Genomic DNA, 15,846 nt, shown 5'->3' on the forward strand with positions numbered 1-15,846 from the left:
AAGCAGTGGGGAATGATTAGAAAAAAAAAGAGTGGGAGACAAAGGGAGGAAGCCAAAAAACCATCACCATATTTCTATCCTCAACAACATCAACCCAGCTAGGTATAGGAAGGGGTGATTCATCTAACATGTTCAACATCTTCCTCCACAAACTCCATAGGATTTCTGTGTTAAATATAATTACAAAGTAATTGTGATAACTAAACTAGACAACCTGTGACCTGTTGGGTCATCATTTCAGAGATATTTCCTTACCTAAACAGAGGAATAGAATGACCAAGGGCAAAAAAGCAGTGGGGTTGGGAGTGACTTATGACTTGCTTCTCCATTGATTTTGCTTGTGGGAAATTGGCAGAGAGCATCAAAAATCTTCCTTCCTTCCTTCCTCTGTCCCTCCCTCCCTCCATTTTCTACATATATTATAGGCTTTTCCACATATAATATAGGCTTGTGCCATTTGCCTTCCCCTCACAACCCTCAGAAGAGCCCCGTGAAGCCTTCTCCTCCTCCTCCTCCTCGGCTGACCAATGGAACTTCCAGCCACTTTGCTTGGGGGAAGTGGAACAAAGAGAGCCACAGACCATGTGGGAAACTGTACCTATGCTCCCCATTCCAGCATGTCCCCAAGGGCCTCCTCACTCAAGGGAAAAAGAGGGCTCACCCATTAACCACCAGCACTCCCCAACCAGCCCTACCTCACCAGCAGGCATCCAAGTTGCTCCATCATCCTTCCCTCAGTGCCCACCACTGTTAGGAGATTTCAAATTTCTGCTTTGTTTCCAAAGCAGCCAATAGCTGCTCACCCATCGGGCCTTGCCGCCAGCTGATTGGGTGCAGGGGACAGAGGGAGGCAGGAAAGAGGTCAGGAATGCATCCATGATGATCATTGACCTGGGTTGACTGTGGTGGCATGAAGCGGCCACAAATTTCCCATATTTCAATCCCACAGTAATCCTGGGTCCTGGATTTTGGATGCATTCTGTAAATTAGCCCATTTGAGGTATTTTGGTGCAAAAATTGTTGCCCTATAATGCACCGTTTCACCCAGTTGAAGGCTAGACACAAGAGTTTTAGTAGTATATAGATAATTCTAGAATTCCTGAACTACCAGGACACTCTGGATTTTCTTGCTTCTCCATAATTCTAATTTCCAACACTTTTACTTCTGTTTTCTTAAAGACTGAAGTATCAGTTTTCTTAAATTCTGAAAATCTGCTTGTTCCTGAACAGAAAATGAGCTAGTGAGAAAAAGGACCCAAGAAATAACTTGCCACATCAAGAAGAAGCTGGTTCTCTCCTCTGTTAGTGTTCTTGGGCATCTCTGAACCTATATGAACCACAGGATATGAAACAGTTTTCCATAATTGTTTTGCTAACTGGAGTTTTACTTAATTTATTGCTGGTGTCCCATTATACTGATTGAAAGCATTGGTCCATCTAGCCTGGAATTGCAGATATAGCCTAGCCATCACTTTCTAACATTCTAGAAAAAACAAATCTTTCCTCAAAATATAAAGTCTCAAAATGACTTTACCAATCATTTACAGTCCCTGAACTAATATGTGAACTATGTGTAGAATAGATCCATGGGCATTAAAACATATAAAAGAAGTGTAATTTCTCAAAAGGAATTTGGATAGGAAGCAGGCTATAAAATACATCTATAAAATATTTCAGATAGGCTCACCATCATCACAACAATTTATATTAATATTATATCTGGATTCTTAAGATGATAATATAATTATATCACAACAAATATAAGAAATGAAGTTCTGCCAAAGTACTGATGATGAGAGAGAATGTTGTCACTTGGGTGAACATATTAAATGTTACATATTATTTCATCTTGAAATGCAGGATTTCCAAAATGCAGTTATTCTACAGTTAAATGATGCTTGAAATGACATTGGTCCAGCTTTCTAAATAATCCCCTAGGACTGCTTGACAGTAAATATCTGAACAGCTGGAAGAACTGTTGAAGAAGAATTTTGTTTGAGCCATAAGCTTAAAAACAACAATGTTGTGAAGTAATTTTGATGGGAATCTGATTTGAGAATTATCCAGATTAAACAGGGGATTATAGGCAATGGAATATAGAGAAGTCCTATCTCATTTGAAGCCAAGATACTTGGCAGACACTAACTAATTTCAGCTTTTATTACTCTTTCAACTTGAAGCTTCATATTGATTAAGCAGGTAGAATATACAGTATTCCTTTGCTTAATTTGAACATCCATCCCAAATTCCTATTTCAAGAATAAAATAAAGAGAAGATATATTTAAGGAAATATTGTGAAATTCTTCTAAATTAAGTAGAGTTCTGTAATATCTGTAAATGTGTGCTAATATATCAGCAAATTTCAGAAATCTTCACCCCAAATACCTAAAAATATTCTGTGAATCCATCCTTGTTTCTACTATTAAAATGAGTAGAGGATTTGGAGCACAGAACTGGAATACCAATATATTCATGGCTGTTTACTCCTATATAGACTTCCTTATTACTGAGGCCTGTTGGGTGTGGGGTCCTTCTATGCAGACTATTATCTTTTGTAATATTCAAATTTTCAAAGAAGTTTTTTTTTTCATTTTTTTTGTGTAATTCATAGGATTTGGAACTTCAGGAAGTTTTCTTGGTGTCTTTTCTTTCAGCGTTAGCTGAAACACGCTAGTGCTTTGAGAAGGAAGTGCCCACAGGAAGCGCAAAGGAGGTTAGAGTGATGCAAGTAGCATCACAGGGTACATTGTAATTTGCACCCCTCTTCCATATGTATCATGATGTCATTTGTACACCCAAAAGGTGTGAAGCATGTAGTGCAACTCTTCAACAATGCTTTCATCAGACTGATTCCATCAGAGCTTGTAGTGCCTGCAATAGCACAGTACCACATTACACGTTTTCAGTATAGAAGATGCTACAGTAGGAAAGCAGAAATTACGGATCCTCTCTGTCTAAGGTAGGCTATAAGGCCTCAGTGGATATTTCTGCAAACTAAAGTCAATACTTTGTATAAAATTTACAGTGATGTCTGATTTGGAATAAGAATTGGATTTTTAGTGGGATGGAGATTATTCCCGGTATATATGCATATAACAGCATTCCTTTTTTATGAACTAGTCATTTCTATATTTGACTTGTTCTTTCCTTTAAAGCTGCTTTTGTTGTATTTAATAATACCCACTGTGTCACAAAGCACTCTTTGGGGAGGACAGCTTCATTTTGCTCTTGCATCTTGTGCCTAGTTGAGGAAACAAGGAGGCAGGGCATAAAAGAAATCAGAAAGCATGGACTGAACCTTCCAACCAAGTCTGTAAACCAAGCCCCATGAGGAACAGTTCAAGGATTTGGGTATGTTTAGCTTACAGAAGAGGTGGCTGAGAAGATATATGATAGCAATCTTCAAGTATCTGAAGGTTTGTTACACAGAAGAGAGAGCAGACTTATTCTCTGTTGCCTAGAGGTCAGAACCAGAGCCATTGAGTTGAAACTACAAGGAAGGAGGTTCGTGCTTGACATCAGAAGGATGGAATGCATTGTCACATGTCATGTGAGTTCAGTGGAATTGGCTACCATATGACATGGTAAATCCTCTTTTGCTAGAAGTCTTTAAACAAAGGCTGGAGAGTTGTCTGTCAAAGATGCTGTAGTGGTTCCTGTACTGAATAGAGGGTTGGGCAAGATGATTTCTATGGTTCTTTCCAACTTATTCCATTATTTTGTGATTCTATAATTTTATAGCAATGCCTTCCCATTTTCCTTTTTGGAATCTCAGGCTGTAAGGCAGTGTTTCTCAACCTTAGCAACTTTAAGATATGTGGACTTCAACTCCTGGAGTTCCCCAGCCAGCATGCTGGCTGGGGAATTCTGGGAGTTGAAGTCCACATATCTTAAAGTTGCTAAAGTTGAGAAACACTGCTGTAAGCCAACACGCTGAGTGCAATTTGGAAGATGACTCGAAGGTCACCAGGCGTGGGATTTACGGGTCAGCAAAACAAATAAATTTGAGGTTGGGACAGTGTTAACTCAGGGACCGTAATCACCAACAGGATAAGCCTTCAAATCTCCCCTCCTGTTTTTATACTTGCCTTCAAGACTGACTGTTCCTAGTGTCAAGAAAAGAAGGGAGAGAGATGTTATCATATAACATATAATGTAAAGCACATGTGAACTGCTTTTTTAAAATTTTAGATTTGGACCTACTTCTTTATTATTTAATTTTTGCTCTAAGAAAAAAAAGTTGGAGGAATTTCATGAACGGAACCCTTACAACTTGCTGTGTAATATGTAGTCAGGAGGTATCTATACTGCAAAATCAGCTTAGTTTCTATGGTAACAACATTATATTCACCTACCATGACTGGCTTTGAGTTCTCCCTTTTTAACATTCACTTCATAATGCGATCTCTATAGTCTGACATTAATTGAATGGCATTGATTTTAGGAAAAATGGGAGTGGAGCACTAGAGATCTTGCCAAATGATGATGTTCAAAATCTGGACAAAAGTTAGAAAGTTAACAGCAAACCAAGGCTCATAAATGTCATGGCTGATAAAAGGCTAGGTACAATTTACAAGATCTTACAAAAAGAAGCTGAAGAAAGCAAGGAAGAACAATGGCCATACTGAACTGGAAGACAAAGGGTAGGAAAAGTCAGAAAATATACCAAAGACTCAGGATGCCCCGGACAGATCAAAATCATATCTAGCCCAGAATTCTGTTGCCACAATGGCCAAAAAAAAAAAAAAAGCCAATTAAAAACCCCAGTTGTAGCTGCTACGAAGAGGAATTCTGCCTTTGATTCTGTACAGCATGAATTAGTACATCATGACTAGTAGACACTGATACTTTTACCCTGCACCAATATACCTAAGCTCCTTTTAAGCCAGTATGTGGATGCGTGACACACTCCTTTCTTCTTGCTCCCCAATACATACACACTTAATGGTTTTTTGATAACATAATTCTTAAGCTTATCCTGCCCTTCTGCCAGGAACACTGCACAGTCTTACCTGAGAGTACACCTGATTGAATTTGAGGTAAATCATTTCTGAATAGAAATGTATCCAATTGTAGCATTAGAATATAACAAAACGGGATTTGAAAAATCAACATATATAAATATTATACTACTAGAATATCAGAAGACCAGGATTATGATTAGTACAGCAGGAATGAGCAGAATAAAGAACCTGAGTTTAGCCAATGCCCGATCAGAATAGTTTGGCGACAGCACTTAATAACAATTCATAATCTAATGCTGGAAAGGATGCAGAGAATAGGGATCTCTCTTACTCATACATGCTGGGATTACTTCCGTGTTGCAACTTTGTGGAGATGGGTTTGAATTTCGATATTATTTCAGAACTACCACATTTGGCCATTGATTATGAATCTTTATCAGCACTTTCATCAACTTTTTGTAAACTCCTTTACCAAAACCAGAATCCTACAGAAGAGGATTTTTCTATTCATGCTAGCTGCAGTGAGAATGGAAACAGCAAGAAACTGGAAATTTAGAAGTAAGGTAGTCAGCAGAGAGCTGATCTGTGAACATTGGTAAACGCCTAGAGTTAAATCAACTATTTGTTAGCTGGGATTATCACATTTGTGACGCTTACTTAAACTTATGTTTTAATTTAGACTGAGTTGTTCTACTTAGAATAGATAGCTGCATCAATGATTCAAAACTGTTAATAGCTGAATAGAACACTGAAATATAACTGTGTAATTTTATATCACAAAAGTTGGTTAAATGCTTGAAACATTACAGTTTTATCTATATATATAGCTGGGTCAACCCAGTAGTGCAAATGTAAAATCTGGGAGGTAATGATATAAATAAAAGGTTTTCTTATCTTAAAGGCAAAACCAAAACAGTTGTACTTGCAATAACTGTTCTAGGCAATTTAGGAGTTACTGATATTGTCCCCAGAATACAGCATCTCCATATGTTAGAGTAACATGGAATACGAATGTAAGGTTCGCTAGCCTGGATTCTATGATTTCCAATGAGACTCCAGACCAAGGTTTTTCCAAAGAAGGTTCAGCTTTTATTGTTGGCCAAGAGAAAAGCTGGGTGGACCATTCTCTGTCCGATTGGCAGCAAGGAGACAGAGAATTGCCACACCTCATAACAGATTACAACAGCTTTTATAATATTTTAGAATAGCAGAACTTAGTAATGGATAATTTTTACAGCCAATCGAAGGAACTTAAACAGAATACATTATTCCCTGCCTTTGTTTGTTTCTATTAATTCCAGAATACATTATTCTCCTCCCCTGTTTGCTTATATTAATTCAAATGAGTTCCCTCCCATAAAGCCCCTAACTCTAATTCCTTATAAGTCCCTGTAGACCCCTGTTCTGGGTCCTTCTTCCCTTTTTCAGGCCAAGGTCTGGCCAAGAGGAGGGGGAATGGGAGAAAACTGCAGACAGTTCCTCTTTTCAGGACCTTTGGTATGAGCTAGTCAGACATTTAGGTTTCAGTTTAACCACATTTCTCCCCTCTTCCTTTTATCAGTATAACTTTTACTTTGCTCAGCGTCTTGTAACTTTCACGAGTTCCCCTACTTGCAAAAAGCAGCATTTCAGACTGACCTTTTGACCGCACAGTCACTGTCAGCAAAAGCTTTGGGGTACAGAAGCAAAAACAAGCAGTTAGCATTTAACCATTCCTTACACAATCTTTGATTTTCTGTAAAATTATAGGTGGCAAAAACAGAGATGTGAAAGTTTGCCCTGGAAAAAAATCAGGAAAAAAAACGAAAACAAAAAACCCCACCACTTCGTCCATACTTTTCTATCCAAGAGATATGAAAGCCTTGTGAGTAAAAAAAGAAAAATAGATAAACATTTAAAAAATGAAACATGTCTTTACATGTCTAGATTCAATTGGGAAAGTAAGAAAGATCTTTCTCAAAGTCTTATGCATTTGTGTTCTGGAAGATCAAAAATTCTAATGATTTTATTCTGTTTTGATCTGATCCCATTTTGAATACTGCCTCTACTTCTGAGTATCATTCATGGAGTCCGAGAAATTAGAATAGGTTCAGAAAAGAGCAATGAGGTTGATCAGGTAATTGGAAACTAAATCCAATGAAGAGAGATTGAAGGAGCTGGGTATGGTAAGCCCTGAGAAGATAACTGAGGACGGATATGATAGATCATGACACAGTCTGAAAGTAAGTCAGTCACATAGCTATTCTCCATCATTCCAGAGTACATGGCATAGAGTAATGGGTCTGAGTTACAGGAAGGCAGATTCCTTCTTTTGGTCCAGAATTTAAGCAGACCTTCATATTGTATTCAATTCAAAGTTTATTGATTAGCCCTAAGGTCTTATCAAAATAAAAGTTAAACACTAAATATTAATAAAACTCTTTACAAAATTAATATAACAAACAGATAAATAAAGCATGAATAAAAATAGAGTAAATAAGTAGGTATATATATAAGTGAAAATACAAATCATGTTTCCATCTCATCCCAGCAGTTCACTCCAATTGACCCCACATATGTAGATCTCAAGTGCATTGATTTGCTTAAGAACAAAGCTGTGTTACATGTTATTTTTGGATCTTGACCACACATAAAATATGTTGTTCTAATATGCGAATCCCAGTGGGTTGTTTGTTTAACATACGGACCAAGATGCAAGTCTCACACTGTCATATACAAGTTATAGTTGAATAGTATGTGTGCCATAGCCTCAGTTTTGGGTGCTCCACATACACAAATGTGTTCATTATAAGGGATCCTGTTAAATCTCCCATATCTGACCATAGTATCAAGTTGATCAAATCTAGCTGGGGTGAATACCTCCCTAAGTTGTTTTGGCATTTGTATTTTAAAATAATTATCAGTTTGAAATGTGCGTTGATAATGGCGCAGCCATTTCAAATTACCAACCTTACTAAGGGTGGCTATATCTTTTTGCGCTTCAATATCCAAAAATTCTCTGTACAGCACTCTTTTTAGATGGATCTCCAGGAGTGTTGGAGACTGGGAAACCACAGTTCCTTATATAATTTATCAGTTGTGTGATCCAAGCCATTGGGTCATTGGGATTTTATCTGTTCTAATAAACACAATCTTGGAAGTCTAACAGATTCCATTTCATTAATTTTATACCAATAATTATACGCTCTAATTTTAGTTTGTGAATAGATTGTGTAAATACCCAGTTCAGCACTGCAGCAGCTGAAGTCCTTTTATCTAGATCCATGATGCTTCTCAGATTCTGTGATTGTGTTTGTTCGATTATTGTTGTAGAATCTAAGCCCCAAAGTTCTGCTGCATATAAAAGCATAGGAATAACCTTAGCTTAATATACTTTAATTATCGGGGTCGTGGAGCCTGGATAGCTATGAGTTTTTAATTTAAGTAGTAGATTCATACAGGCCCTTGCTCTAAGCGAGCTCCTTTGATGATAGCAAACCCAAGATCCAGTCTCAGAGAAAATTACCCCAAGGTAAGGAAAGGCTTTCACTTGTTCTATTACTTCTCCATCTAATCGCCATCTATGTTTCTGCTGACCTTTTCCAAATACCATAACTTTTGATTTTGATTTATTCATGATTAGAGAATTATCCTGACAATAGGAGCTAAGTCTTCTTAACAACCTGCGAAGTCCCACTTGCGAGTAAGATAATATCATGTCATCAGCATATAATAAGGTGTTATAATATGTATTTAGGACTTTAGGCATACAGTATGTACTGCGGGGTCCTTCATTACTCCCAGCAGGTCGATGATATAAAGACTAAATAACAATGGCGCTAATATACACCCTTGTCTTACCCCTTTACATGTATTGATCCTGTTTGTCATAGCTCCGTTTACCCCAAACCGCACTCTCAAACAAGAGCTTGTGTATAGAGCTTTAATCAATACCAACAATCTGTGTTCGATTTTGAGGGCAATCAATTTACTCCATAGTAATTCTCTATTCACCGTATCAAACGCTGTAGTAAAGTCAATAGAGGCAGCATACAAATGTCTCCTCTTACCGGCATATTTGGCGATCAGGTGATTTAAAATGAAACAATTATCGATGGCAGATCAGTTCTGCCTAAAACCTGCTTGTTCTTCTGCCAGGATACCTTTTTCATATACCCAGCTTTCAAGTCTACTCAAGCGTAATCTAGCATATATTTTGGCAACAATATTGATTAAACTAATAGGCCTATAATTGCTAGGGTCCTCTTTATTCCCTTTTTTATATTTTAGCACCACTATTGCCATCTTCCACCCGACTGGGTTCTGGCAGGTATTGTTTATATGTGTAAATAGACCTGCCAGTAAGGGACCCAACCAGTCAGGGAAGTTTTTAAATTATTTGGCTGGCAAAAAATCCTCTCCCGGGGCTTTATTACTCTTTAGACCTTTTATAATGGTCTGTATCTCATTTTCTGAGACTGGTGGCCAGGGTAAAGAAGTTTAAATAAGTAATGAATCACTGCTTAAAGGCTGTTTTTCTGCAGGGTCTGTGAAAGCAAATAAACCTCTATAATAATTCTCCCAATCTTCAGCAGAGATTGGGATATAAAATGCAAATCTCTGTTCTCTTAGAATTCCTGCTACGGAGTGCCAGAATATAGCCGAATTATGAGTTTTTGCCACTACCTCAAGTCCAGACCAAATTGAGATGGTGTGATTTTTTTTCTTTAATTTTATAAGTTTTTTTATATTCCCTCCTTAAGGTCAGCATCTCCTCATGTATATAAACAGAGGAACATCTCTGTGTGTGTCTCATGGCTGACTTCAGTTTCTTTTTCGTCAGCCGACATTCATTATCAAACCAGGGAGTTCTACCTACACGAGAGCTTTTCACTAAAAATTTGGTTGTTAAATGTTTCTTCAGTGTATAGCACATATTTGTAAATGCATTAGAAACAGACAACTACTTGGCAGTAGGAGATCGAATTGTTTTAACCCAATTAGCCACATTCTCTGCTTTAAGGCTATCTATTATAGCCATAGTATCGAATTTGGCCCATATTAATATTTTATTTTAACATACCTCATATTTATGAGTGAGCCACCTATCAGTCTTATTAAATAGTCTTTAATTTGAACTACCCATGAAATTCACACTCACTGGCTGATGATCGTTTTCGCCTCTTAGATGCACTATAATCTCTGAAAAGAGGTCAACTTTATTTCTCAATACACAGATGAGATCTAACACATTGCTTGTGTGGGCTGAACGATAAGTGTATGGGTATATGTAACTATTATCCCTGCCTCCCAAAATTTGGAGATTACATTTAAAAATTATAGAAACTAAATACAGTGGTACCTCGGGTCACAAACTTAATTCATTCCGTGACTCTAGTCGCGACCTGAATTGGTTGCAACCCGAATCAAATTTTCCCATAAGGTTCAATGTAAATACAGTTAATCCATTCTGACCCCTACGAATTTGGTCGCCAACCGATTTTGGTCACAAACCGAATCAAATTTTCCTATAAGGTTCAGTGTAAACATGGTTAATTCGTTCTGACCCGTACGTATTTTTTTTTTAAACCACAAAAATATGAAACAAAGTACAGTACAGTACAGTAGGAAGAGAGAGAACACTAACCCTGCTTGAGGCGACTTCTGGCGTGGAGGACAGGGAAGCGGGTGGGGAGGCGGTTATTGTTTGGAGGGAGAGTCCCCCTCCAAAAGGATATCGGGGAGATCTCCTTCAGGGGTTTCCTCTCTTCTTTGCCTCTTAGCTGCAGGCTGAGTTTTGGCGAAAAATCTGTCTAATGTCGCTTGTTTTTTCCTGCGCTGCATAACCCTCCAGAAGAGCCCTGTTTCATTGCAGTTGAACACTTGCTGAGCGATGTATCCTTCCGCCTTCATGAATTCCGCGAATTCTTTCTGGTAGGCTTCTGCAGCACCCTTGTCAGAAATGGAAGCCTCACCATGTCTTGTCACACTGTGGATGCCACTTCTCTTGCGGAATTTATCAAACCAGCCTCTGCTGGCTTTAAATTCTTCACTTGCTGCGCTTGTAGAGGGGTTTTTTTGCAGTAAATCACTGTGCAATTTCCTGGCTTTTTCACAGATCATAGCTTCATTAACGATATCACCTGCCAGCTGTTTCTCATTCAGCCACACTAACAAAAGTTTTTCCACCTCTTCCAGCACTTGTGTCTTCTGCTTGGTTAACGTCGTTACTCCTTTTGCCACATCAGCTCCTTTGATGGCATCTTTATTCTTCAAAATAGTCGAGATTGTCAACTTCGCCATCTTGTACTCCGAAACCAGATCAGTCACACGAATACCACGCTCATGCTTTTCTACAATTTCCTTCTTCAATTCAATGGTTATTTTCTTCAAAACCTTATTCTTACCATGCTTGCTCTGCACTTTCTTTTTATCACCATGCTTGCTCTGCGCTTTCTTTGGAGCCATGCTAAAAAGCACACCAAAAAGCTTCACAGCCAGTGTCTGTCTGCAATCGCGATCTCGCCTACTGGAAGCCATGACCACGTGCCACGGCAGGGAAAATGGCTGCGGATCCTGTTCGTTACCTGATGCGGAGTTCGCAAACCGAAGCAAAATTTTGCGAATGGTGCTGGTCGCGAACTGAATTGTTCGTGAACAGAAGCGTTCGTGACTCGAGGTACCACTGTACAAGCCAGCATTGTTACTTTTATTATCTCTTGAGAGCCACTGTGGATGATTCTCAAAGAACTCATTTGGAAAACTATTCTTTTGTGCAAATCATAAAGGGATGATCCTAGTTTGGCATTAAAATTGCTGAGTAACATAATTATGGATTGAGAATATAATGATGTTAATTCATCCATTATCATTTCTAAACTTATCCAATAATCAGAATTATAATAAGGAGATGTGTATGGGGGAATATATACATTTACTACTATTACTTCTAAGTCCTTATATCTAAATTTCACAGCTAATATATGAGGAAATATGTCTTTGTTATATAATTCCTCTCCCTGCCAGTGCAATTCTTGCTTGATAAGAATACAAAGGCCGCCAGGGACTCATCCTTTGTTCTTTAACTGTATATAGCGGCATATGTGCAGAGTGGGACTCTTCCAACTGTTTTTATATTGAGGAATAACTCCTTCTATAAGAAACATTCTCTTGAGAAAGATACACCTGTAGTTCAGTGTACTGCTGGCTAAAAAGCTGTAGCTTTCTGTGCTCTAGAAGATACTTGAACTGGTGTTCAGTGGCGTAAAGATCTTGAATCATTCTAAGATTTATCACTGATCTTATAGTCCAACATTTAGAAGAGTGACATGAAAAAAAAATTATTGTCCTAGCTGGTCCTTCTCTGACAGCTGTGCTTAATTGCAGAATCCCCCAGAATCATAAGGGAATCTGTTTTCAATAAGGGCTAGTATCACAGATTTTGTTGGGATTACCCCTGTTGTTTAGCTGTTAAGAAGATATGGGAATTTAGTCAGTCAATTAAAAGGGTTGATTTATATTCTCACATTGGGATTCTTCTGTCCTTATTTCCTCTAGTATTAGGATGTGTCCTTGATGGTTTGCTGCCTGAGAAAAAAGTCAAGGCACCTCCTCATTATATATACAGAAATTTATTTCAACCGGGCAGTGAGTTTTCAACCCCGTTCTCTAAGCAACTGGATAGAAATAGCTGTGGTGACCACCAGAGCCTCACTTTGCTCAGAGAGAGGCTGAGCATGGATCACATCTTCTTCTGTTTAAGCTTAGGCAAAGAAGAAATGTCTGTGTAGGTTATCTCCTGGAATTTCTGAAGCATTATATCAACGATAGAAAACTTTATATCCCACCAGAGCCAGATTCCCACATGAATAACCGGGGTGGGGGGTAGGGGATGCTATATGTCAATGATAGGAGAATCCAAAAAGAGGGGGGGAAACCAAAGGGGTCACAGTCACATACACACCTCTTTCATATTCTCCCATTCATGCTTTCCCCCCATTCACGTATTTCATATTATGCATGTGGACAGACATTATCACTGATATACACAACGATGCCCATTCCCCCATGCAACAAACACTAGAAGAGTGTTCAGGCTGATCAGAAAATGCCACAGGCTATACTTGGCCCAAGGTGATGCTTCTGTTCTGCATTTTATCCAAATGACTACTATTTCATTGCATAAAATCCATTAGCCACTGCCAGTGTGGATTTCTGGAAATCTTCTCAGAGTCAACCACATTCGGTATTTATTTAGATGACAGGCTCTTTGGTACAGTAACAGTAACATTTAAAGTATATGAATTTATACAGAAAGTACATAAGGTACCAAGTAAAACTTGCTTAACCTCTCCTAGCACACAGTCATTTCATGCCTACAGAATTCACAAACAATTCAGTTTCTTTAGCTAAAGCATCTTATTTCTGCAAAGATGACTTTAAGATTTGCTTCTTATCATAGTACTAGCCATAGACAGCTTTATTAATAAGGTAAGTAAATGGGGTCGGGTATTTTCTTTACACATGTGTAATGTGTAGCAAAATCTTTGCTTCCATAATTGTATTCTTTACTTCTCCAAACTTATTGTTCTAGAGTCACTGTTGCATTTCTGATGTTGCAGAACTTTTTTTTTTTTTTTTTGCATCTGGTCTTAATTCCACTGATTTACACAATAGGCTTCTCTGATTTTATTTGGAAAAATGCCTTACACTACAAAACTATGGGGAAAGAATGTTTATATTCTTTGGAATTATACTGCATCATCATACACGTGGAAAATAATGTGGCTCAATTTAGACAATCCTTCAAACTGTGGTTTGGTGATTCCCAAATATATTGATGAATTTCCTATTCTTCCCTTTTGCCCTTAATGTGTTGATTCTTTCCTCATTTCCTGCTTTTCTGTTTTGGTGAAATCCTCTATTATTTTGACTATTGTTCTTAGAGCTATTTCAAGTGATGGACTGAAATTTTGTACTAATGATAGTTTGGCTGCTATCAATTTTATGTCATGGTAAACTATGGTTAGCAAAAAAAAGAAAATGGAGGAGAAAATCATGGATATTGGCCATGTAGGCTGGTAATTTGGAGGCCCAAAACATCTGAAGAACATCAGGTTTGGGAAGGATGTTTTAATCAACTATTTCTTAGACAGTCTGCTCGTGAAAGCTAAAGCCATATAGATCCCTATAACTGAACAGATAAACAAAGGCAAAATCTGATTGCTGTAAAAAGAAGTAGAATTTTCTCATCAAAAAAGTTCTGAAAGAAAATATTTCTAAAAGAAAATAGAGGTATTTAAGTTTTTGAATATGGCCTGTGCCTAATGATGGGGCATCCTTTTCCATAACTGGGTAGCAGCAAGCAAGCTTTTTGCAGCTAAGGGCTGCACTTAAGTCTCCAAGCAGAACAGGGGGGCATAGTAATTACATTGTAAGGTTAGAATTTTCAGCCTCTTTTTTGTTTTAAGCATTTAGATGGGAATTTTTATGCCAAAATAAATACCCTAAGCCTAGCAAAATTTCAGCACACCTGTTTTAGACCTTGTTTTGTTTTTCATTTGTTAACATGAAAAAAAATATATGCTCCACTCATAATTCCTTATTTGATGCCAAATTTTGGCAGTTTGATCTTGAAGGTCTTTAGGGACCAACAGAGCTGGGACTAGGAGCTGTACGAGATCTTTCCTAGTATAAAGTGATACAGATACTTTGCTAGTACAAACTCTTGCTAACCATCTCAACCCTGAACAGCGATAAGTTCAACATTGCATATAATATGGAGAATAAGAATAGATGATATAGTTAAGTATATTTTATATATTATATCATGTTAAAGAACTAAGAATCACTATTAAACGTAATCTAAAAATGAATATCAAGAATCATAGTTAAGGCAATATCAATCACCAAATAAAATCTTATAATAAGTTCAATCCATATTACTAAGAATCTATTCTGGTTAAGTATCTTGTAAAATTGCTATATAAATTTAATGCATAGATAAACCCAAATTTGAGGTATAGTAACAATCAATATATTAGGTTATAGTGTGAGAACTGTTCCAATTTGAATTGAAATCTATGTCAGATTTACTTTTAAGGTATGAAGTTGTTTAGCAATTTTTTCTGTTGAAGGAATCATAGAACCTTTCTGGTAAGGTATATAGCATGCTTATCTATTAACAAATAATTAATAGTATATCAGAAAGCTTTAGCTTCCATACCATGTTTAAATTCCTGATTTATTCACTTGTATTATATTCTTTTATTCTTTTTCATCTTCCTTCTTAGACTTATTTATATATTTTATTTAAAGTGTTCAATTAAAAAAAAGGTGAAGTTTTCATTAATTTTTTTTATTTAAAAAGATACAAATTGAGTAGGCTAATGAAAGTACAAGAACAAGCACATATTCTAGTATGTAAGTTTCAAAATAATATCATTATCTTGGAATCTGATTTTGGTAGCCAAAATATATTTCTAGGAACTCTAATGACCAGACCAATCTCTAATATCAGCCTGCATCCTGGTAACATTTTGTATCACTGAAGATATAAATTTTTCTCTTTATCATTATACTGGAGAGATGGAGGAGGAGGTGGTAAGAGTGGAGGGCAATTTCTTTTACTTAAGCCCACTTCATACTTGTGCATATGCACACACACACACTGTACACCTGCTTCTCTGAATGTTGACCAAAATAATTACAGATCTGTATAATCTTCCAATTGGTATAAGATAGCTACATGTTGTTTCTGAAATGCTTTGTTTTGACAAATTGATTGCAGAATGAGTTTGCCTTTGACACAACAGCAACATTTCATCTTTAAAGGCCTGTTTTCTCATGCAGGAACTTTTCCTGATTTGTATTCTAAAGGGTTAAGGAAGTCTGCTTTCTCAG

Source organism: Python bivittatus, unplaced genomic scaffold (assembly GCF_059951505.1).
Source record: "Python bivittatus isolate LINGU-HERP-01145 unplaced genomic scaffold, Pbiv_v1 ctg000850_np1212, whole genome shotgun sequence".
Taxonomy (NCBI): domain Eukaryota; kingdom Metazoa; phylum Chordata; class Lepidosauria; order Squamata; family Pythonidae; genus Python; species Python bivittatus.